The 26,011-nt window shown below is 37.4% G+C and overlaps 1 protein-coding gene across 24 annotated transcripts in view; it reads left to right on the top strand.

The window, feature by feature from the left end:
• The window catches only part of LYPLAL1 (lysophospholipase like 1), a 219,891-nt gene that overhangs the window by 39,196 nt on the left and 154,684 nt on the right, over positions 1–26,011 (top strand). For 21 of the 24 annotated variants that reach the window (XR_010150114.1, XR_010149943.1, XR_010150069.1 and 18 more), the window contains 1 exon segment: positions 5,469–5,663. The exons of 1 other annotated variant lie outside the window; for it this stretch is intronic. The gene's annotated coding sequence lies outside the window, so the exon portion shown is untranslated. 24 annotated transcript variants of the gene reach the window in all.

Raw genomic sequence — 26,011 nt, 5'->3', positions numbered from 1 at the left:
TATTTTTTTTTCAAGATTGCTTTTGACTGTTTTTGTTCCTTTCCTTTCCACATAAACAACCTTGTCTGTATCTACAAAAAAAAAAAAAATTCTTGCTGGGATTTTGATAGGAATTATTTTAAACCTGTACATCAATTTGGGGAGAATTTGCATCCTTACTATGTTGAATCTTCTAATCCACAAACATGATATGTTACTCCACTTATTTAGATACTTGATTTCTTTTATCAGCGTTTTTGAGGCTTTCTCCATATAAGTTCTGTACCTATTTTGTTAGATTTATACTTGTATTTTATTTTGCGATTGATTATAAGTGGTTTGTACTATTTTCAGTTTCCAAGTGCCCTTTGCTAGCATATTGAATCACAATTTTTATATGTTGGTCTTGATCTTATGGAGCTCAATTATTAATTTTAGGAGTTTTTCTGTAGATTTTTAGGATTGTCTGCAAAGATCATTATGTCATCCACAAACTGAAACAGTGTTATTTCTTCCTTTCCAAATATATGCCTTTTATTTTCTTTTGTTTGCATATTACACTGGCTAGAACTTCTAGTACTATGCTGAACAAGAGTGGTGAGAGCAGACATCCTTGTCTTGTTCCCAGCCTTAGGAGAAAGCATTCAGTCTTACATCATTAAATATGTTAGCTGTAGTGTTTTAATACATGTCCATTATCAAATTGATGATATTCCTCTCTGTTCCTGCTTTTCTGAGAGTTATTACGATGAATGGCTGTTGAATTTTGTCAAATGATTTTTTTGCAACAATTAATATATTTGTGATTTTTCTTCTTCAGTCTGTTACTGTGGTGCTCAATTTTGGTATATTGCGTTAGCTTTGCATTCCTGAAATAAACTCCCTTGGTTATATTGTATAATTTTTATATATTGCTGAATTGTATTCACTAATACTTTGTTAAGGACGTTTGTGTCTATGTTCACGAAAGATTTTGGTCTGCAGTTTTTGCTTGTTTTGTACTATCTTTGGTTTTGGTATCAGGACAGTATTAGCTTCATAAAATAGATTGGGTAGTATTTTCTCCTCTTCTGTTTTCTGGGAGAAATTATATAGTATTGCTATTAATTTTTCCTTAACTGTTTGGTAGATTTCTTTAGTGAAATCATCTGGGCCCAGAGATTTCTGTATACTATAACTTTTTATCTTCTTACAGCAATATTATGCCACTTCACATTTATTATAATAACCTTTCATATTTCCCTTCCCAGCCTGTATGCTACTTTTGTTATTTTGCTTATAGATATAAGTTGCATGTACCATCAACGTCATATTACTTTATTTAAGCCAGCAATTTTTCTTTTCTTTTCTTTTTTTTTTTTGAGATGGAGTCTTGCTTTGTCACCTAGTCTACTAGAGTACAGTGGCGTGATCTCTGCTCACTACAACTCCACCTCCTGGGTTCAAGAGATTTTTGTACCTCAGCCTCCCAAGTAGCTGGGATTACATGCACCTGCCACTATCCCCAGCTAGTTTTTGTATTTTTTTTTTTTTTTTTTGAGACGGAGTCTCGCTCTGTCGCCCAGGCTGGAGTGCAGTGGCGCGATCTCGGCTCACTGCAGGCTCCGCCCCCCGGGGTTTACGCCATTCTCCTGCCTCAGCCTCCCGAATAGCTGGGACTACAGGCGCCCGCCACGTCGCCCGGCTAATTTTTTGTATTTTTAGTAGAGACGGGGTTTCACCGTGTTAGCCAAGATGGTCTCGATCTCCTGACCTCGTGATCCGCCCGCCTCGGCCTCCCAAAGTGCTGGGATTACAGGCGTGAGCCACCGCGCCCGGCCAGTTTTTGTATTTTTAATAGAGATGGGTTTTCACCATGCTGGCCAGGCTGGTCTCAAACTCCTGACCTCAAGTGATCTACCCACCTTGGCCTCCCAAAGTGCTGGATTTACAGGCCTGAGCCACTGCACCTGGCCCAGGCAATTCTTCTTTAAAATGAATTATATAATGAGAAAAAATCTTACCTATCTACCCATGAAGATACCATTTCTGGTGCTCCTCAATTTTTTGTGTAGACCTGTATTTTTTTCTGGTATTTTCATTGTGACTGAAGTACATTCTTTAATATTTCTTGGAGTGCAAATCTGGTGATAAATTTCAGCTTTTGTGTCGATGAAGTCTGTATTTTACATTTGTTTTTGAAAGGTGTTTTCACTGAGTGTAGAATTCCAGATAAACATGTTTTCTCTTAGTGTTTTAAACATGTTGTTTTCCTATCTTCTTACTTGAATTATTTCGGACAATAAATTTTCTGTCATTTTTATCTCTGTTCTTCTGTATCTATTGTGTCTTTTTATTCTTGCTGGTTTTAGTAGTCTCTGTTGATCACTGATTTTGACCAACTTGATTATTGTGTGTCTTGGTATAATTTCTCACATGTCTTGTGCTTGGAGTGTCCTCTGATCTTTGTAGGTGGTTCTTTCCCCAGCCTGAGGGTGTTTACTCACACCCATGGTGATCAGTAGTCTGCTTAATACTCAAGATAGACCATCTCTAGATCTCAGGACTTCTCTCTCTGTGCAGTTCACTTGTCTCTCATACTCTGCCCTATCAAGTGTAGCCAGCTTGATCTACTCAGACTCATAACTGTGTCTCATCTCAGGGAGTCCACCAGGCTTTGCATGGATTTCCCCTCCCTGTACTGTGGACTGGGACTCACTTAAGTCAGTAAGCCAGAGTAGTAATAAAGCTCACCCTGTTTGTTTCCCATTTCTGAGGGTTCACTGTCCTTTACTACCCAATGCCCACTGCTTTTGAAAAGACATTTTTTCTATTATTTTGCCATGTGTTTCTTTCTTTCTTTGTTTCAGGTGAAAGAATAAGATTCCCTGTTACTACATCACAGCTAGAAGCTAAATGATCCTTTAAAAAGATTTAAAAATTTTTTATATTACCCTTACATTTTCCTTTTCTATTGCTCTTCATTCCATGATATAGCTTTAAATTTCCATATGGTGTCATTTTCCTTCTGCCTGAAATACTTCATGAAGTTCATTGATCTTTTATTCTAAAATGCACTTATTTTTCATATCAGATACTGTTCATCTCTAGTTTTTTTATTTCTTACATTTTTCTATATAATAGGCTTAATCTCTGCCTTTTTGAATATATGGAATATAATTATAGCAATTTTTAATATTTTCTGAGTCTATCATTTTTGAGTTTGTATATATTTTTATTCTCATTAAGGGTAGTATTTTGTTGGTCCCTTTATAATATCTAGTGACTTTTGATTGGATTCTAGACATGTGAGCTCTATCTTGTTAAGTGCTTGGTATTTTTGCATTTCTAAACATTCACAAGTTTTGTCATGGAATACAATTATTGAAAAGTATTAAAAACTGTTTTATCCTTTCAGACTTTCTTCTGTGGCTTCCTGGTGGTAGCAGAGCAGTGTTTAGTTCAGGACTAATGTTGCCACACTACTCAAGCAATACATTTTGTCATACTCTATACGATACTGTCTAGATTGTGAGGTTTTTACACTATAGCTAGCGGGAACACAAACTTCTCATCCTCATGTGAGCCCCACCTATTGCTCCTCTTCCTTTCAGGAGGTTCATGGTTTCCTCACACATATCTGATGACTAGTACTCTACTGAAAAATTGCGGGGGGCACCTCTGCAGATCTCTGGCACTCTGTGTGCAGTACTGTACTCTGTGAACTCTAAGCTCTTGACCTCTGTGGACTCCCAGCTCAGTATCCTCATGGCCCCAGCTAGATCTTCCTCCCCAGGCTGCAATCTGAAAACTGATACAGACGGTAAGCCGGGGCAGTCCTTAGAGCTTACCTCATTTGTCTTCCTTTCTTAAGGAATGACTGTCCTTTGCTGCCAGAGTACAATATGTAAAAACATATATGTAGTACAGCTTTCTAGTTGTTTCAAGTAGAATTAATTTGGACCCCATTATTCCATCTTGATCATATTGGTCAAAAGTAGAAGTCTCTTCCTTCCTCTAAGACTGAGAATTTAATAAAATCCCTTCAGAGAAGACTCAACTCATGCAGTGCTTTAATTTTCTAAAGCTTTTAATGACCTTCACTTTGAAATATTGAATGTTTTATCTTGACCATATTCTGTGCCATTCATGTTTAAAATCCTTATGGATGCATTTTGCCTTAAGAGTAGCATACATTTTATATGCATGTGTCATAGATATCATGCTTGTGACATGTTCAGTGTATATACCAAATATAATTTAAAGGAAAGAAATCCAGATTTTTTAATAAATGCTTGTTCTGTAAGTCTTTAACAAAATGAAAAGTTAAACAGATTCAAGGTATCGTTAGTATTGTTTTGCCAGGTTTGGTGTGTGTGTGTGTGTGTGTGTGTGTGTGTGTGTGTGTGATGGTTGTAAATCTTTCTTCACGGACTGAGTTATGTGTGGAAGATATATCGAAATATTTTATATAATCTTCAATCCTGGTCCTCCATCTAATTAGCTGTTAGGATATTCAGTCTTAGTTATGAACTCTTCATTCTAAATCATGCAAGGTCTGGGCCCCTTGCACAGGGCAATATATTCAGAGGAGACCTTCAATTATCTACTCCTCATTCACCTTGAGATGGTGATTGCCCACATATGTGTGGTCTCTTAAAGCCAAATATTTGAGCCTGACAAATCATTGCTAAGGCTGGGAACCCTGGAGTTTAAGGTTTTACTCTCCTAAGAAACCACTCAACCATTCTCATCATGCCCCCCACCCCAAAACTTTCTGTTGCTTTGCACATATAAACATTTCCTAAGGCCAGGAAGTTGAAGTAGCCTTGATACTTTCTTACATGAGTGAGGAGAAATTGCAGCAAGAAGAAAGCATAAATCAGTATCAAAATAAATTACATTTATGTGTTGGGGGAACTGGAATTTTGCAAAGGAGGAGAGAGACACATTAGGATGTGAGTAAAGGGGGACTTTCATTTTTTATTATATAGTTCTGCTTGAAGTTTTATAACAGGCTTTATTACTTTATAATCCTTAAAGAGAAGTAAAATGTTTATTGATAGGATTTTTTTCTCAGCTGAAAACTGAATAGGCAATGACCATCAGTAGTAAGGAAATTAAATATATTGTTTATAGGAAATTGAATAGTTCAGTTGAAGTATAACAAAATGAACTGAGAACAAAATAGGCAGACTGGTTATAATTGAGCATGTGTAGTACTTTGATATGTAAAATAAAATGTCCAGATTATTATTACCAAGAACATATTTAAACAATGTCTTCATTAGATGAAAAAAATTTCTTGACATATGACAAGAGCACAGAATTAGCAAAGCCATGTAATTACAAATTACCAAGTATTTCAAGAAAATGCCAAAAGCATGTAAACCAAGATTGTCCACCCTGCAGCCCACAGGCCACATGTGGGCCATGACAGCTTTGAATGAACACAGGTTCATAAACTTTCTTAAAACATCGAGACTTTTTTTGCCTTTTTTTTTTTTTAGGTCATTAGCTATTGTTAGTGTTAGTGTATTTTTTGTGTGGCCCAAGACAATCTTCTTCCAGTGTGGCCCAGGGAAGCCAAAAAATTGGACACACTTGATGTAAACATTTCAAGAAAATTCAGACTATATGATCACTCAAGACAGCCGATTCACCAGCCTTCTGAAGGGAAGACTAAGCATATTCCTATATTGAAGGTAAGATACAGACCCATGCATGTGTTATCTTTTTCATATTTGTTCAGTTCTGCCATTTAGCTGCAATGAAATCAGTTCAATTTGTTTCATGTAGCATTGAATTAAGACAACCATGAATAACAACGCAAGTACCAGAATGAGGCCAACCTGAAATACTAACCTCAACTGTGCCTCCCGGGGTCCTGGCCCCATCCAGCCAAACAAATCCCATGATTAAGGGTGTGCATTAGGAGGCCAGCTGTCCTCCTCCTTAAGTTTCTGTATTGACCTTCCTGCTTTGTCCAAAACATTAGTCCCAGCATTGTAGGATGTATGAGCAAGTACACGGATTCCACTTTGGCCTGCAAGGAGGAAGTGTCTAGGACAGTGTTGCCATTCACAGCATCCATAGCTAGTGAATTGAGGTGGACCTGAATGCTTCCAGGGCCAAGATGGTATCATTAATCATTTTAGCTAAAGACTAGCACAAACTTCATACCAACTTTTCTAATTATTCTCATAGTTATTCCCATTGTAGGGATCATGGGCCCTCAGACTGTGCTTAAATAACAAATCAGTTTTCTCTCCAGAAAGTTTTCCTGAATAACCAAGGTAAGCCTCATTTTGGAGAGATCCCTGCAGTCACCTGAAGTCTACAAGAGTGATTTGTGTTATTTCCTTAAATGCCAAAATTTCTTACAAAAGGTGAAAGTCACCATGTTTTCTAGAGACAAGTTAACACTTATTAGGCCACCTCAAACAGGACCAATAGCAGTCACAGGAACAGGTGACCATGTCCTCAGTGTGGTCTTCTGGCCATCTGGTAAGCCTTTGAGTTCCCAGTTAGTTAAAACAATTGAGTGCAGTTCTTGGTTTATGCAGGGGATGCCCGGGGGCATTCCTGTGCTGTTTGCACCACCAGCTGGGTGGCATCTGTCCATACCACAGAATGAATAGTGACAACTATTATTCTATGAGAAATGGGGAAGATCCTGGAGGTATTGGTAGGTGGGTTCATGTTTGTGTGTGTGTGTGTGCGTGTGTCTGTGTAAACTCACACAAACACACAAGCCCAGGTGTGGTACAGGAGCTGGGGCTCTCTTTTGCTATTTCCATAAACTTCTCAGTAAGGTAAAGGAGAATAGTGATAAACTAGTGAGTCCTCTGTTGAGGTATGGCAGGCCTAGCAGTCAAATTTAATTTCAACTTTAATTTAAATTTAAGGTGCTTGCAACAGTTTGGGAGAACAACATCATGTTTTCCTTTGCAAGGAAAGCTCCAGGGGTTGTTGTGGAAGATAGCAATGATTAAAGTTTCTCCCTTCTGTGTAGCTACTGGAGGGTTCTCAGGTCCTAGAATTGTTGCTTTCCCTATAATAATTTTGTGTCCCATTTCAGAAGCTATAACTTCATCTTTTTTCCAATCAGCCCTAATCCAGAGCTTTCTTCCAGAAGGACTAGATACAAAAGGGACTAGAGCATTTAAAAAACATACAAGAGACCCATTATGCCACCCTACTTTGGCCCACATGGACCGCTGTAGGGGCACTTGGCGAGTAATGTACTCAACCAATTAGCCATTATCTTTTTGATCTAAGATCTTGTCAGTGCAACAAGTAAATCCATATCTGTTAACCAGAATTAAGTTTAAATATCCTGCCTCTTTTTTACTAAGCAGCCTCTCAGAAGGTGTATCAAGCAGGCCAGCCATCTACTAGTACCAACTACCATTAGGGAAAAGAAGGACTTTTCCCTAGGGCTACCCATTAGGTAAAAGAGCATCATCATGCCCAGTAATTGTCAGGTGGAATGCCAGATTTTCAAAGTAGCTCCCAGCACTTTCCTTCTAACCGTTATCTGGAATATCATTGAAAGGAGATGATCTCTTTCTGGGAACACCTTCATTTACTGACCAAACTGCCTTACTAAGGCATGTGAACCAGAAGAAAGTGCGGGAGGTACAGCCAGACATGACATTTCTGGAGTCGATTTTTGAGGAGAATGCCCAACATTAAACAATTCTAGATCCTTGAGAATTATAGTCAGCATAAAAGATCCATCAAATCTGACTACTAGCCCATTGTTGAAGTGTTTTGCAATAAAAGGCACATTATTGTCAGATACCAAGTGGCCCATAAAGTCAAAAATACAACAGATTAGTTTCATGGGCCACAATGTTGTGCCCGGAGTAAACTTACGAGACTGGAACACCAATACACAACCTGAAAAAGTGTTAATTGCAGTAAGGCAGCATTTACAACCCCTAGGAGACGTCACAGGGCAGATGTGATTAATGTGTCAGAAACATACGGTCAATGTCAATGACCCATGCTGTGTGGCTGCCCTCATTGCAAGACAACCAGGTCAACTTTTAGCAGGAATCAAAATTCTAGCATGCAGTTGTAGCCTACGCATCAAGAGTAGTATTTGCCAGAGCTGTGAGAACAGCCTTCAGTTCTGACCACTAAGTGCAGTGATGACTGTGTCTATTTTCAGTTATGAATAGTTGGTCCTGCCTGAGACTGAGCAGTTGAAGCCACCCAGTGGACACCAGCAGATTTCAGCTTAGCCGAAGCATTGGTGAAGCAGGCCAAGTGATTATGGGGAACCTCTATGAATCAGGGGCTCCACTGAGCCAGCATCTTGCTATAGGTGGTGGAGAAGAAAAGCTGCATCTTTTCATGTAGCACCTAGATGTCACCAAAGCCAGGCTGGCTGTGTTCTTGATTTACCATTTCTATTTGACAAGTGAGCTTTTTTGGACCCTTTTCACTTTGTTAGTCATGGAGTCTGAGTTGATCTTGCCAAAACTGAAATATCAAGTGAAAGAGTTACAGTTCCTCTGGGGGTCAGGTGCTCAGTTTCAACAAGAACCCACCCAATAGTAAACTAATAGCTGCTTTTCAAAAGAGGCCTATCTGCTGGTAGCTGTTTCAAGGAGGCAAAGCCCAAAGTCTAAGGGGCACCTCCAAGTGGAGGCCACCTTCCTTTGCCAGAGGCTCCCATTGGCAACATTAGAGTCACGGAGATGTGTAACTCAAAGGAATCATTGAAGATGTGGGACTGCAGAAGTATTAGCACCTCTCTACATCTGGCTGTTTCCAATCAGTAAAATCCCTTTTGGTACTTGCAAGCATTCACAGTATAGGCATGTAAAACAGCAACACCACTTATACTTTCAGTAGTGGAAGCCAAAACAACAATATGTTAAAACAATAGAGGGCTCAACACTCACGTTATGGTGACTTCCCTTCCCCACTATGATCTCTGCCCCAACTCAAATTTGGACATATCCTCGCCCTATGGGACCCAGTAGGATGATAACTCACGTGCTAGAATCCAACAGAGCCACAAAAGTTGGAATCCTTTCCCTACCTGACATTCTTCAAAATATTCAATAGATGTATGGCTTTTAATCCCTCTTGGGAGCAGGGAGATGTTGTCCTATCTCAAATCATCCTTCTCATGCCACTTAAGGCAGTGAGAGGAGGAGGGATGGATCAAAGGGCTCTCCATGAAGGAGAGTGACACTATGCAGTAAGCAAACCACATTTCAATTTTGAGTTAATGTGGCAGCTGCTTGCAAGAATTTATTTTGATTTTGAGGGGTCAGTTTCTCACACTTCAGGGCATCAACCTCTTCAGCTTTGTAAACTCAATCTAAAAAATAAGACCCTGAATATTAATCAAGGCCCATTTTTTGTTTCCCATGGGAAATTGTTTGTCTCAGGGAAATCTCCCTGAGAGGGCCAAAGCTTCTTGAAAGCAGGCATGCGTAGTTGTAAAGAAAACAAAACAAAGTTCTGAGGTGTTTCACTGCCATCTTCAAATGGATCAAAGTTCGGCATGATGGACTTTAGGAGAAGTCCCTCTGTTGCTGGTTTTTCCTTAGTAACCATCATGCACACCACCCCCCTCATCTTCCAGTTGTACCAGCCAGCTGTCTAGCAACTTGCTTGGTTTCTGCTTAAAAGGACTGTAAGTTTCCCTCCTTTTACACTCAATGCAAGTGTGTCTCTCTTTAACTGTCTTTGTCTGTTCCCATTGCTATAACAAAATACCATAGAATCATTAATTGATAAGGAAGTCCAAGAGCACAGTGCCAGCAGATTTGGTGTCTGGCGAAGGTTGTCTCTTCTTCAAGATGGTGTCTTTTTGCTAAATTCTCATATGCCGGAATGTTATATCCACACATTGTGGAATGGGGAAGGCAAAAGGCACTAGGGGGGTTCCTTCAACTTCTGTTGTAAGAGCACTAAGGTATTTTTGAGGGCAGAGCCATCATGACTTAATCACTTTCCAAAAGGCTTCACCTCTTAATACCATCACCTTGGGGTTTAAATTCCAACATGAGGATCTTGGAGGGACACATACATTCAAACCATAGCAGTAACTGTTGTCTGAAAAAGGGCAGAGACTTCTACACATCCAGAATGAATGTTAATACTAGATATAAAAGCATGGGCCCAAGGCTGAGGTGGACCAAGCTTTTCCCACCTGAAAGAGAAGTAGCAACAAATAGGACACATTTGGGTAGTTGTTTGGATGTCTTCCCTCAGCCTACAGTCACCTGCCTCCCTAATTTCTCCTCATTAAGAGGAAATAAAGTGAAAAATAATTTATTGCCCAGTAAACCATACAATTTGATCAACATTTTCAACATTTGCCATTGACTTCCCTCGAATCCTGTTATAATCCTCCTGCAAAACCTTTATTCTTTGTTTTCTAGCCCTTGAGTACTTTAGAAAATAAGTGTGAAATTATATTCAAAATATTGAGTGGACTTTTCAAAAATGTAAAATATTACTTCAAAATATATTTTTGTGCTGTCCTCTCATTATTATGTGCTTTTTCTTTGTGATATTATTAGGCCTTTAGTTTTCTATTTGGTTTTGAAAGTCATGTGATTTTTATAACAAGAATAGAATTAATGGTTCCATGATGAATAGTGGATGTTTTGTTCTGAAGAAATCATATTTTGGGCAAAATGCCCATAAGAGACTTATGTTTTTGCCAATAGTTTGGTTCAGAGCTTCTGGGATCTTTTATTTTTTTTCTTAAGAAGCAATGAGAAAGTTTGATGCTTTTGCATTTTATTTTAAATTTGTTTTAGGGGTAATTACAAAATAGCTTGTTACTTCAGTTTTTATTGTGATAAATTCATAATTGGTATTTTGTTTTGTTTTTTTCTTTTGCTGTTTCACTTTCTGCTCTTAAAGGCATAGTATTACTTTAGTTAAAAATCACTCTGTTTCCATTTTTTGTCTCCCTTTCTTCCCTACCCTGATTTTTCCTGTTCAGTTGTTGGCTTGTCCAATTGAAACTAGAGATATACTTGACATATTAGTTACTTAACATATTAATTTTGGCAACTTCTGGTATGTGTTCTTTTGCCAATGAAATTACTGAAATTGAAATATTGAGTGGGGGTGTCCATGAGAGACAGAAGTCTTTCCTTTGGGCATTAGGTATTAAGCCAGCTTCTCGATTATGTAACAAGAAAGAAAGAAGTGTTAAAAATGAAAGTTCACAACATGAACTAACTGGCAAGAGCAAATATATGACTCTTTTAAAATATTTTACTTCAACAGCAATAAATCTCTAGGTAAGTCTAACAACAGTATTTTTAAGTGGCAAGAGAAAAAATATCAATTTCAAATAGTAGCTAAAATGCATTTTTGAGGGGGACTTCTTAATTACCCTATGAAGTGTCGTGTGTTTTGGGTCAGCTGGTTAACATTGTCTTAGTTCTTCCATAGAATCAAAGAACTTTTATTACTGGAGGGAAATTCAGAGATTATCATTTTATACATATGGAAACAGAGATCCAAAGAACAGCGGTGACGTACTCATGGTTCTGATTATGCAGGACGAAAACATAATTCTCCTTACGGATGTTATTGTCACTGTGCCACACTGCCATAGTGGTAGTGTTCAGAAAAAAATATGGCTGAAAATTCATATAACATTCAAATGTTCTAGATTCAGAACTATTTCCTTTGTAGACATTTTAATATTCATGCTGCTTTTAGCTCAGTTTTTACTGTTCTGCTAAAGGAATGCATTGGTCTCTCCCTCTGCCTCAGTGTGACAGCAGGCCCAATCTAATGTTTATAGTCATAATGTAGAATTGTGTATTTAGGAGTTTTTGGAGGTTATTAATCATTTCCTTCAGAGTTCTAATTTTCTAATTCCATAGCCTGCTTCAGTCCTTATCTTTTCCATATCTTTATAGGGTTTGATTAACCTCCGATTCTAGAAACTTGGACCTTGCAGTCTAGTTTTTCTTGTCTCTCTCAGCTATTTTCCTGTTTCTTTCAATGACCCACTCATTGTTAGCCCCTTAATGTGGAAGGTCCTTTTGACTCTATTGTTTCTTTTTATTCTCTCTCTGGCTGAGCTGCTATTTCTATGGCTTCAGACTACTGGCTCCATGTCTATACCTCTGGCCCTAAGCACTCATCCTAGTTCCAGATTCATGTTTCTAACTTCCTGCTGGGCCTCCTCTCCTGGTTGCTCACCAGCCATAATATGTTCAAAACAATGCAAAATTCTTACATTTACCAAATGCGTGATTTGGGGGAAAAAAATGCTAATCTCTCCAAGTATTTGTTTCCTTACCTGTAAAATGGGTTTCTGGTGAGATTTAATATAAAGAGCCCAGGACAGAAGTTGAGTTACTGTTTTTGTGGTTCATCCTGGAACCTGCTTCTCCTTTTGTGATCTTTAAAAAATGACTTTTTCTCCATATAATATCATTATGTCAGCATCTATTCATCCCCCCTCTCATCTTCTCACTTGTCAGTTAACAGATGCTTTTGATGTTCTATAAAAGCAACATCTTTCCATTGTGACATCTAAATCATCCTTGTTGACTCCCTCTTAGTTCTACCCTCCTCATAATCAGTTTGGATGGATCTCCCAGCCTCTGGTTTCTCCTCTCTTCCACCTATTTATTTCCCATGTGCCCTGAGAGTTATTGGTCTGTTCCACCACCTAATAAGCCCTGCTGGCTCCCCATGTTAGTCTGTCTTCAGAATAACATTCAAATTCTTTAGCTCAGCAGTAAATCCCTTCACAATCTGGTCCTTACCAGCTTCATCACAGCTTCACCTCCTGCCTCTCGTCTCCCATGTTACAGTGCATATGCACAGACAGATAGACACACACACATACACACACACCTGATGCTTCTGCCATGCCAATATTTCCTGGACGTGCCAAACCTTTTCATGACTTTGTGTGTAGCATATTATTCCTTCTACCTGGAATGCTCTTTCCTTCTCCCTCAATTGACAAACTAAACGTTTTAGACACAAGTTTTGAGTGACGCAATGCCTTGCCCAAGTGTCTGTGGTAGAAGAAGTCACTCATGTTCTCTGTTCTCCATGTTTCTGTATTCATCTTTTACATGTTGGTCCTGTACCCACTACATATTTTGAACTCAAGGCTAAGGGCTATCTATCCCTTTATCTTTTCTTTTTTCTCTTAGTACCCAGTACAGTGATTGCCACACAATTGACATGCAATACTGAACAATGACATAACTATCATTTCCGGTTGGCTTTTTTAACTGCTAGTTTATTTGGATGTTCTTTTATATTTATTTCATAAGAATCCAGGGATCTGATCCTCTGTTTTTTGCCTTTGTTTTCCCAGAGGTTAGATTTAGTTTTTATAAAGGCAACATTTTGTTTTTGACTATAAAATGCTGCCAAATATACAGCATGCATTCTGCTCCCACTCTGTCCTTGGAAGACACTGATCATCGGTCAAAATATTCTTCCCTGAGAAGCCACGTAGGTTCTTAACCCTTCTCAACACAGCACATCAAACAGATAGCTGCTATCAGCTGAAAGTAACTGGTAGCTGATGTGAAATCTCTTTGGAATAACACATAGTCAGAAAAAAAAAAAAAGGTGAATACTCAATGACTTCAAATTCTGATCCAGCTTTGTTGCTGACCAACAACTCTAACATGCATGCCGTGGTACTCTGATATCTTGTGTGCAATAGATATTCAACAGTTAACTGTTTATTAGTTAATATTTATTGCCAAACTATTTTGCCTCATTTTCTTTATTCAAAAATAGAAGAGTTAATTTTCAAGCAACTGTTGGTAGTTGTTGTAAAGATGAATATAATGAGGAATGTGAATTAACTAGGGGAAAAGTTTAAAATCATATATAAAGATAGTCTCATTAAGTTTAAGTATTATGTACTTCATTAAGTTACTTGCAAAACCAATTCAATATCTTATGATTGTGTTATAACAACCAGGCAAGTAGAAAGTACCAACGTATACTTTAAGATAATTTCAACTCTTCTTTGTACTGAATGAGTGATATGTGGAAAAAACTGCATCTGTTTGTTTGAACTTGTTCACACCCCTATGCAGGGGCCTAATTCTGCCAAGATGACAGTGTATGTATGAATTAATTCAATGAACATTTATTGAACATTATTGTAAATGCTGAGAGATTTTGGTAAGCAACGCAGACGAAAATCTCTGCTCTGAGGAGTTTACATTCTAGTAGCACATCCATATTCCATTCGAGAAAAAAAGTCTAAATCAGAGGAGTTCAGAAGATTTTCAGAATTGTCTTTACTTACTTCCCACCACTCTGCTTCCTCTTTCAAAGACAGGAGTTGGATGTTGATTTGTGGTGTCTGTTTCGATATTGTGTTTTTCCTGGCTAATATTTCTTAGTTTATGAAATCAATTTGGGCTTCTTCCTACTTATAAGTATTAACACTTGCAAGGTTATTTTTGCATCTTTTTGTTCATTTTGATCAGTTATAGTGCTGAAAATTCTGTAGTCTTGCACTTTAAATGCCAGCTTTCCTTAAATTTAGTGTGTCCCATTTGGGGAAGGAGTTTGTACTTTAAATGGAAACTTTTGCTGTACAACATGACTTTGGAAAACAGCCACAGGAGTGTTTTTAGATTGCATAGGACTTGGCAAAAAAAATAATTGAAAAATGACATTTAAAAAATTTAATCTTAGGATTTTAACACCTTATAGAAGAAAAGAGGGAATGTTATTATATCACCCTTTCTCCATGATATGGTTTTCTTAACGGAGAACAGTATATGTTTAAATAATAACTTATTCCGTATTGTCTATTTTAAAAGGATATTCTATCAGATTGGATGCTTTGCAACAGCATGTAATAGAAAATACTAACTCAAACTGACTTAAGCAATAAAGATATTGCTTCATACAAACAGAAGTCCAGAGGTTGGGTAAGCCTAGAGCCCTCCACAGTGTAGCCAGGCTCTTCAGGACCCAAGTTCATCCCATCACTTGTCACCGCCATGCTAACAGGGCTGGTTTTGCTCTCATACTGACTCCCTCTCTGGTAGAGAGACAGCTTCAGCAGTTCCAGGCATCACATTCAGATGTAACGTCATCAAGAGAACAAAGAGAAACCATCTCTTTTCCTGGCTGTTTCTTGACAGAAAACTTCCCTAAAGGTTCCCGTAAGACCAACTCTCACATGTTATTGGCCAGATGTGGGTCACATGCCCATTTCTAAACCAATCACTGATGAGAGAAGTGGAATTATCATGCTTTGCTTAGCCAGATTAGAGTTTATTACCTACAATTGGGGATAGAATCACCTTTTCATGCAGCACATGTCTTTATGGAGAGCAGATACCTGAATGTAATTAGATTCTGCTAAAAGAAAGAAAAAAAAAGTTGGAAAGTGAGAAAATCAATGCTGGGTAGGCAACTGGAATTCCTGCGGCAATCTCCAATATAGAAAACGTTCCCCTTAAATGTTTCTATGTCTTATCTCAAGTAAATATGATTTTTTTCACGTGACATAATTTATTATTTTGTTTACTACGATTACGTGTATTTCCTCAAGCTTCCCATATAGAATATATGCCTGATGGCTCATTGTATCACTGTGGTAAGTAGTTATCTGGAAATATATTTTTTCAAATACAATTATAAGCACTTTATTTATTTTATTTTGTATGTATTTATTTATTTTGAGACGGAGTTTTGCTCTTGTTGCCTAGGCTGGAGTGCAATGGCGCGATCTTGGCTCACCACAACCTCCGCCTCCCAGGTTCCAGAGATTCTCCTGCCTCAGCCTCCTGAGGAGCTGGGATTACAGGCATGCACCACCACACCTGGCTAATTTTGTATTTTTATTAGAGACAGGGTTTCTCCATGTTGGTCAGGCTGGTCTCGAACTCCCGACCTCAGGTGATCCGCCTGCCTAGGCCTCACAAAGTGCTAGGATTACAGACGTGAACCACTGCGTCTGGCCATAAGCAATTTATATGTATTGTAACTCTTTTAATCTTCACCACAACCCTTTGAAATAGATATTACTAGTATTCCCATTTTATATATGAGTAAACTGAAAGACAGAAAGGATAAATAATTTGCCTAAAGTCACCTGCAAGTGAATGCGTTTTGAGCTATTTAGAGTAAGTAAAAGGAGAGGTATGTAAATATTTCTTCTGATATGGAAGTGTTGGGAAGGGAAGAGCGTGGTCCCTTTAAATGATACGGAAGCGGGGAAGGGTGTGGTCCCTGACTAGGGCTGAACTCCCATGGACATAGGTGAGGACAAGCATTTTGAGAGAGAGAGAGAGAGAGACACGCAGGCTACCGACCAGCAGAACCACGCAGAGCTTGGCTGGGGCAATTGGAGGAGGGACAGGGAGTGGCCTGATTCCCGGCGAAAAGCATCTCTCTTCTGGCTCCCCCATCTGCTGAGAGCTACTTCCACTCAATAAAACCTTGCACTAATTCTCCAAGCCCATGTATCATCCGATTCTTCCGGTAAACCAGGGCAAAATCCCGGGATACAGAAATCTCTCTGTCCTAGCGACAAGGTACAGGGTCCAATTGAGCTGGTTAACACAGGCTGCCTATAGATGGCAAAACTAAAAGAGCACACTGTAATACACGCCCACTAGGGCTTCAGCTGTAAGTATGCACCGCTAGACACTGCTGTGGGGTCGGAGCCCCACAGCCTGCCCGTCTGAATGCTCTCCTAGAGGTTTGAGCAGTGGGACACTAAAGAAACGAGCCACACCCTCATCGCATGCCCTGCGAGGGGGACAAGGGAACTTTTCCCCTTTCACTTGGATCCTTTCCCCTAAACTAATATTATCAAGGTCCTCTAATCATACAAACTGAAATGATTTGAAGAGGGCAAAATACCCTTTCAAAAGTTGGAAATATTTTCTGTCATTTAAATGGGTGAGACTTACATTTATCTGTAGGGCAATGTATTATTAAGGTTACCACACAAATGGCCTTTTAGTCACGTAAATAAAAATAAGAGATTTTTCTCTGAAATAGAAACTTTTGAAATAAAAAGTAACCTGAGTTACTTTCACTATTCAACAACTTAAAAACTGTATGGTAGGCTTATCTTTTTTTTGAAACAGAGTCTCACTCTGTCACCCAGGCTGGAGTGCAGTGGCACAATCTCAGCTCACTGCAACCTCCGCCTCCCGGGTTCAAGCAATTTTCCTGCCTCAGCCTCCCGAGCAGCTGGGACTACAGGCGCCTGCCACCACGCCCAGCTAATTTGTGTATTTTTAGTAGAGACAGGGTTTCACCATATTGGCCAGGCTGATCTCGAACTCCTGACCTTGTGATCCGCCTACCTCGGTCTCCCAAAGTTCTGGGATTACAGGCGTGAGCCACCGCACCCGGCCGTAGGTTTATCTTGCAATTTGATTGACTTAGCAAAGTCAATTCATTGGTCAAGACAAAATTAGTTTCTGTATCAAGAGAAAATTAGTTTCTGTGGTATTGTATTTTCCTGATTCATAATGTTTTCAATCTTGTCTAAAAGAAAGATACAAGAAAAATATGTATCAAGCTAATCTTATGGCATTAAAGTTTTAAAATGTAATTATAATTAAAGATTAGCAGACAACCTCCTATCCCCAAATATAACAATCTGCCTCCATCTGTGTCTCCTTTAACCCTATTCTATTAACTCAGTTGGTTCTTAATGCCTAAAGTGTTATCTAAATGCTCAGTGAATATTTAAATTCAAAATGTTTGTTCAACTTAAATACTCATGGATTGATGCTTTTTAGAGTGCTGATTGGAAGTTGTTTTTACTAGCCACCGTTCTAGCCCAAGAGCTGAATTCTTAAGACAACCATGCCAGGGCAGTTCTCCATCCAACATTGTGCCAGACTCACAGAATCCCACTTGACCACCCACCCACATGGGCATTGTTCTGATTCAGAAGTCATTTTTAGAGACTCTCTTAAAAAAATTACTTGTCAAAATGTAATTATATAAATATTTGCAAATAGCTAATAAAAACCATTAACAATGACAGCTAACTCATAGGGCATTTCTAAAAAAATAGAATGTTACTTTTAAATTAGTCCTTCTTGCTGGTATATTGAAATGTTTAGAATTTTAAGTAAATCATCTTTAAGACCCCTTAACAATTCCATACAGATGGAGGGCCGTGTGGGTGAATACCTTGCATACATGGAGATGAGATCCAGATGACAAGAATGTAGAAAGGGTTGTTTGAAACATGTTAGAGGAGAACATTGGAAACATCAAACACTGTGATTGTAAGCAATGGAAATAACTGTCCTAAACTGTAAAACAATGCAAGAACATGAAGATGTCAAAGCCCATGGTATGTTCATTTAGTCATTCTCCGGACTAAAAATATTTGTATTTTCTATCAACAAGAGTTTACCTTGATATATAAATATATTCATGCAAATGTGCATATTAATAAGCACACATGTATGTATATAATATACATATATTGTGTATATATATGTATATGTGGGTGTGTATTTCCATGTATTGAGGTTTTTCAGAGAATGAATGTCACTAGTAAACGGTAGAAAATGTATGTTATTAAACCTTTATTTCCTAATTTTCTTAACAACAACACTAAAGCTAGAAAATAAAAAGGATCATTCATTTTTAAACAGATGGCAAAAACACTCCCTGGGGAAGTCCAACCAGACTGATGTTTTGTCTGCATCAATTTCCCTGTAGACCGTCTGCCATGCTTTGACAAGCTCGGCATGCCTCCCTTACATGTTGAACGTCAATATCTATAGACAACTCTATATATGTTCTCATGAGGGTAAAGGCTATGTCAAATAACTACCAATATGTATATGTAATTATTTTCTATGTGGCATATACTAGCTGTCATATTTTCACTTAATAATAAATGCTTTCAGAAATAGGGACCATTTTGTATTTTTTCTATGTTCTCCATGACACATGTCTTGAGACTATTGTCCCTTCCTATACAATTGAAATTATATATGTTTCTGCCACAGTCATTTTCATACAACTGGCCTTTGGATTTCAGGAGACATGTTTTCTCTTCAAATTCTACATTTTATTATCTTAGCTTTCATACTGTGTTTGTTTTGGAAAGGGTATTTGTACTACCTGTGTTCACCTAAAGTCTGTGAGTTTTTAAGGGAGATATTTATCACATAGATTTGAAACCCCCAAACAACTTAGCTCTTCTATAACTCAACAGTAATACCTGAGCTCAGATAGACTCAGTGCAGTTCATTTAAAAATATAAATACATACATACACACAAACATATATGCATACTTTTTAAAAAAAATAGTGTAATATGAAGTTGGGCCCTTACCCTATACTGTATACAAAAATTAGCTCGGAATGGATCAGTGAGGGCTAAACTATAAAATTCTTAGAAAAAAACATAAGAAGAAAGTTTCATGATAATGGATTTGGCAATGATTTCTTGGGTATGACAGCAAAAGCATAAGCAGCAAAAGTAAAAATAGATGGATTAGACTAATCAAAATTACAAACTTCTTTATGTCAAAGGATACTATCAACAAGTGAAATGCACCTATGAAATGGGAGAAAATATTTGCCAATCATTTTTCTGATAAGAGATTACAATCTGGAATACATAAAGATCTCCTACAACTCAACTGCAAGAAAACAAATAACCCAGTTAAACAATTGGCAAAGGATTTGAATAGACATTTATCCAAAGAAGATATATAAATGACCAGCAAGCATATGAAAAGATATTCAACATGCCTACTCATTAGGGAAATGTAAATCAAAACCTCAATATATCACTGCCCATCTGATAGGATGGCTACTATTTAAAAAAAAAAAAAAGGAAAATAACAAGTGTTTGTGATGATGTGGAGAAATTGAAACCCTTGTGAACTGTTGTGAGGATGTAAAATAATGCTGCCACCATGGAAAACAATATTCCAGTTCCTCAAACAATTAAAAATAGAATTACCTTATGATCCAGTGATTCTTCTTCTTGGTATTCAAAAACGTTAAAAGCGGGGTACACCCATATTCACAGCAGCATTATTCACAATAGCCAGAAGGTGAAGCAACCCAAATGTCCATCAATAGATGAATGGATAAACACAATGTGGCACATATACAGTGTAATATTATTCAGCCTTTAAAATGAAATAACTTCTGACATGCTACTACATGGATGAACCTTGAAGACATTATGCTAAGTGAAACAAGACAGTCACAAAAGGACAACCACTTATTTGAGGTATCTAGAATAGTTCAACTCATAAAACAGAAAATAGGATCGTAGTTGCCTGGGGATAAAGGAGGGAGTGATAGGGAATTGTAAAACAGGTATAGTTTCAGTTTTGCAGTATGAAAAGCTCTGGAGATTGTTTGCACAATAGTATTAATATACTTAACATACTAAACTATACACTTAAAAATGGTTAAGATGGTAAATTTTGGCCAAGCATGCTGGCTCACGCCTGTAATCCCAGAACTTTAGGAGGCTAAGGCATGTGAGTCGTTTGAACCCAGGAGTTCAAGATCAACTTGGGCAACATAGGGAGACCTTGTCTTTACGAAAAAAATTAAAAAATAACTGGGCATGGTGGTGCAAGCCTGTAGTCCCAGCTAGTTTGGGAGGCTGGGGCAGGAGGATGGCTTGAGACCACGAGGTTGAGGCTGCAGTGAGCTGTGATCTGCACCACTGCACCCCAGTCTCAGTGACAGAGAGAGACCCTGTCTCAAAAAAAAAAAGATGATAAATTTTGTGTTATGTGCATTTTAGCACTTTAAATAAAAAAGCCTAACAAAATGCAGTCAGATATCAATAATAATAAAGAAATGCTTTCCAAGGTAGTATAATATCTGCCTCTAAGTATGACCATACATAGGGAAAAGAAGCTGTGATAGGGATTCTGAAAAAAGAGATATAATGTGTATGGGTGATGGGGCAGAGGAGGAGAAGTAAAGAAAACATCAGAAAGACTGTAGCATCAGGTCATTTACATTAGGGTTTGAACCTTACTAAGTATTGCTATTTTGGGCCAAGTTCATTAAACATCCTGGTCCCTGACTTCTCCATGTTAAGTGATGATGGTATAAACCTTATAAGATCATTTGAGAATGAATTTATGTATGTGTGTTTGTTAGGTATCCAATACACAGCCTGGAACAAAGAATATACTAATAAATCATTATTACCATAATTATTGCTTATTTTCAAATAAAAATATTTTTGCTTCAAATCAAAATCGTTTTCAGCTTTGCAAAACAAAGTAGTAATATACTAAAAGTTATACTTAATGAATGTAACTCTTATTCATAAGCTATTGAATCAAATTATTATAGAGCCTAAAACCAAATAAACCTGTCTCTATTAGATAACTTCCTTAAGTAATAGTTTCTTTCCCAAACCAAATAAACAATACTCATAGAATACTAAGTATAAAGGATTCCCATACTTATTTATGCACAAAAGATAATGTAATGTTAGTTAGAAATGTTAAAATTTATATTTAGAGAAAATATTGAAAGTTATATAAAATAATAATGAAAATCTGCAGGTCAAACTAGAAGAAAACTATTGCTTCTATATTAATAATTGCCCATCACTCCAAAAACTTATTTTTCTATCTAGTGCTGTAAAACACCTTGAGACATTCATGCCATTCCTATAGAATTTTAAGTTTTGAAATATCTTTTATATAGGTCATTTATATAACATAACATGTGATTGCTGACCTGGTATTTTTATCACTTAGGAACATTTATTCATGTTCACTCAATTGAGTGCACATTGAGCAGTCCCTAAGACAAGTTATAATTACAAACAATGGATAATGTATATGCAGCCTCTAATTTGGAGGCAAACTGAGAATTTCATCTTTTAAAAATTTTTTAAGTTTATTCATTTCTTTATCCCTGTATTTGATGAAATAAGAATATGACAACAATCTGAGCCACTTAAAATTATTACTAAAGTATTAATTTTTCACACTGGCTTACTATGTATATCTTGCATAACATAATACAAGATCTGTCATTTGTTTACATTATAATTCACTTTGACCAAGATATCCTGAAGAAAATTGTAGACTGATTTAATTAAAATATTATTGGGGCTTGACTGCAGAACACATGCTTTGAGATGGCTGACAAGACACTTTGCAGAAGCTTGAGATAACCATACTATTAAATCACATACTAACCAATGTATTTGTTCATGGCTGCATAGGTAAGCAAAAATGTAAACATCTGAAACATAAAGGTGACATTCTTAAAACAGAAAACTTTTTGCACTGAGAACATAACTTTCTAAAGTTAATAACAAGGGATCCTTGATTACTACCAGACCCCTCTGAAAGGGAAAGTGAGGCTGTCAAGCCAAGCATTTTTTACAGGACATAATTTAATTACCTATGGATCAATGTGGAAGAATAGGCTGGGATCTGACTTGACATCAATGCACTTTTAATATTTCAGATAATGTATTTTACATTCAGTTTTGGAATATGTGCCATGACCAAACATGTTTTTGCAGAGTAGAACAGAAATCAAGACTGCCATTTCTACTACATGCGTACGCACATATAGGGTGTATTCAAAAACAGAATTGCCTACTTCCTACATGGTTTTCTAAGGCATTCATTGTCTATGTGAGCCCCTAAATTCAAGTATAGTCTTGGCATGAGGAAGATTTTTCGATGCCAATATGGAGATTAAGTACACTATGCTTGCTTTATACATGAATTTCCAGCATTTAATAAAGTTCCTGTCTACTTTCAGTGCATTTTTGTAAGGAGCCCAGAGAGTAAGTTGACCTTGTGAAGTTCCATTATCCAGGAGAGGACCAAAGACATGGTTCTGAGGTCGGGCATTTGTTTGGTGTTTCAACAATATTGTTTTCATTATAGTGAGCTTAAATAAGCATTAGCAGCCTTTCTATCAAAGAAATTAGTCCTTATGTGAAGGACCTATAAATAAAATTGTTATACAGTGGAATAATAGGAGCATGTAATGAAACTTGATTTCTAGCCAAACAAACATATGGACATTAAAAATAAAAAAAGGAAAATGTTCACTACATGGGTCCCATGTGGGATGATTGAAGCCATCCACTAACATCTGGATTCTATACATTTAGGAGCACTAGATTCTTTCAGGCAGGAGACTGCTCTTACTATCTAGGAGTGTTGGATGTGAGAAGATGTGGTTTCTTGCGGAGGAGGAGAGGCTAAGTTTTCAACAGTTACCACACTTTGGTTTAACACATTTTAATGGATAGTGTAATATTAAGTGTCATGACATAAGCAGTGTTAGTAATTACAGCCTTAGCTATTATCTCAAAGCAAGTAATGATACCTCCATTTTGTATAAAGAGTGACTTTACAAATATCTCATGGTTTTAATTGTCTGTATCAGACCTCTTGTTAATTTCCTATATTCGTTTTTACTTTCAGGCATTAAGTCATTCAAAACCTTTATGGAATCCCTAACTGTCAATAAGACATTCTCTTAAGAAATAAAAGTATATCACTTTATCTACCAAAACAGTCCATTCATTCCTAAAATCCTAGAAACAATATTTTCATATACCTCTGAGTTTTCCTAGTCTTCTGTGACAGTGTAAAGTATCAAAATAGTGAACTATAGTTGGATAGTCTACTTGAACTTTTTATGAATTTTAAAAACAGTGAAATACCAGTTGCCTGTAAGAGAAATCACCTTAAAAAAATTTTAACTTCTGGGGTACATGTGCAGGATGTGCAGGTTTGTTACATAGGTAAACGTGTGCCATGGTGGTTTGCTGTACCTATCAACCCAACACCTCGGTATTAAGCCCAACATGGATTAACTATTTTTCTTGATGCTCTCCCTCCCCCACACCCCTTGACAGGCCCCAGTGTGTGTTGTTCCCCTCCCTGTGTCCATGTGTAAGAGAAAGCACTTCAGTTGTTTTTTTTTTTTTTTGTTATTGTTGTAGCACCTAAAATTGTATTGGTCCATAAAAATGCTAAATAAAAAATAATTCTGTTAACTAAAATTTCCCACTGAGTATTTTGACAAGAAGAAATTAATGGTTAAGACAACATAAAAAGTCAGCTCAGCACAAATGAATGTGCACACTCATTGGAAATTTCCTACTACACATTTGAGGCTGAGAATATTTTAGTGATCTATTGTGCTAAATAAGTCGTCAGCAGAATAAAATACATGGGATTACTATATGTTTCAAATTTCACTGTTTAAATATTTTGTACTTTATTTTCAGTGCAACGGAAATGTATCCCTTTCTTTTTCAAGTAACATTGATGTGGATTATATATTAACCAAGCCATGACTCTTAACAAAGACTCAGACTCTGTGTGTGGGAGAAAAAAGCCTGGGGAAAAGTTTTCAACAGTTACCAAAGATTTTGTCAACACATTTTATTGGATAATGTGATACAAAGTTTCATCAGATAGGTGGTATTAGTAATTACAACATATGACACCATCTCAGAGCAGTAATGGTGACTCCATTTTGTATAGAGTTATATTTGTTATCTTGTTGCTCGGTCTACTTTGATAAAGAACTTTCTACTTTTCTTCTTTTCTCCTTTTGTCTAGTTTTTGTCTGTTTGTTGTTGTTGTTTTGTTTTGTTTTTTTCAAATTTCAACTTAGACTTCTCTTCCTCCAGGAAGCTTTCTGGGAACACCAAGACTGAGATAGGCTCCCCTGGGTTTTATCATAGCACCTTATGCTTCCTGTTTTATGGCACCTACATTATAATTCTTTATTAATATTCTGTTCACCTGTCCCACAGTCACCTCAGCAATTTATGCTCCATTAGGGCAGGACTGTCTCACTGGTAACTTTATCCCCAGCATCTAGCATGATCCCTGGCCTAGACAAGTTGCCTAATATATGCTTATTGAATGACTGAAGTCATGAATGAAGGAAAAATAAATGAATGGGACATCTATGCACCTGGCTTTTAGACTTTGCCATTATTGCATGGCTTTTAGCAAATCACTGAATATGTCTCAGCCTTAGTTTCCTCAAGTTCCAACTGAGCAGTGCAAGCAAGATGATTTCTGAAAGCTTGGTGGATCTAAACTTTTTTTTTTTTTTTTTTTTTTAGACAGAGTCTCGCTCTGTCGCCTAGGCTGGATCGCCCCGGCTGGAGTGCAGTGGCGCAATCTCGGCTCTCTGCAACCTCCACCTCCCGGGTTCACGCCATTCTCCTGCCTCAGCCTCCCGAGTAGCTGGGACTACAGGCACCCGCCACCGCGCGCGGCTAATTTCTTTTCTTTTCTTTTTTTTTTTTTTAGTAGAGACGGGGTTTCACTGTGTTAGCCAGAATGGTCTCTATCTCCTGACCTCGTGATCTGCTCGTCTCGGCCTCCCAAAGTGCTGGGATTACAGGCGTGAGCCACTGCGCCCGGCCTAAACTTTTAATGTTTCTGTGATGACCCCTTTGGAATAATCCTTTCTTCAGAGTACTATTTCATTTGCCTGAGATATGTTTTCTAGAACTTCATACACCATGTTGAGGAAAACTTGCTTCTATAAGCAAATTGATAGCTAATAATCCAGATATAAAGCCTTTGTTTAGCTTCTGGGGCCAGGTCTGGAACCACTGCAGACTTTGTACATACTCTCTGCTCTACAATGTTGAGATCATCAGAGAAAATCAAATAGAAAATAATAAAATAAAATAGGCCCTTACTTTACCCATACCAGCACAGATAAACAACAATATAAACCTCAACTTATTTAAAATTGTCATTAACCATTTTAAAAATAAAACAAGATAATTGGACTGTGAAGATGAACATATGATCTCATTACTATTGTTTAGATAAATATGTTTTGGGCATTTTCTATATGAATTCACCTAAAACGTAATCAGAGAAGATACTATTTTTAAAATATGGCAAATATATCTTGAGTATAGAATGACTGACCTTGAGAAGGTGTTCAAAGATGTGTGGATTATGTGCTGATGAGGGTTTGTCCCAGGAAATTTGTGCATCAAGATAATTACTTTAATTATTTTCTATTTCTCTGTCATAACCCCCCTCCT

This window comes from Pan troglodytes, chromosome 1 (assembly GCF_028858775.2).
Source record: "Pan troglodytes isolate AG18354 chromosome 1, NHGRI_mPanTro3-v2.0_pri, whole genome shotgun sequence".
Classification (NCBI taxonomy): Eukaryota; Metazoa; Chordata; class Mammalia; order Primates; family Hominidae; genus Pan; species Pan troglodytes.
Note: the sequence above shows the minus strand (reverse complement) of the source record. Positions and strands in the feature narration are given on the sequence as shown.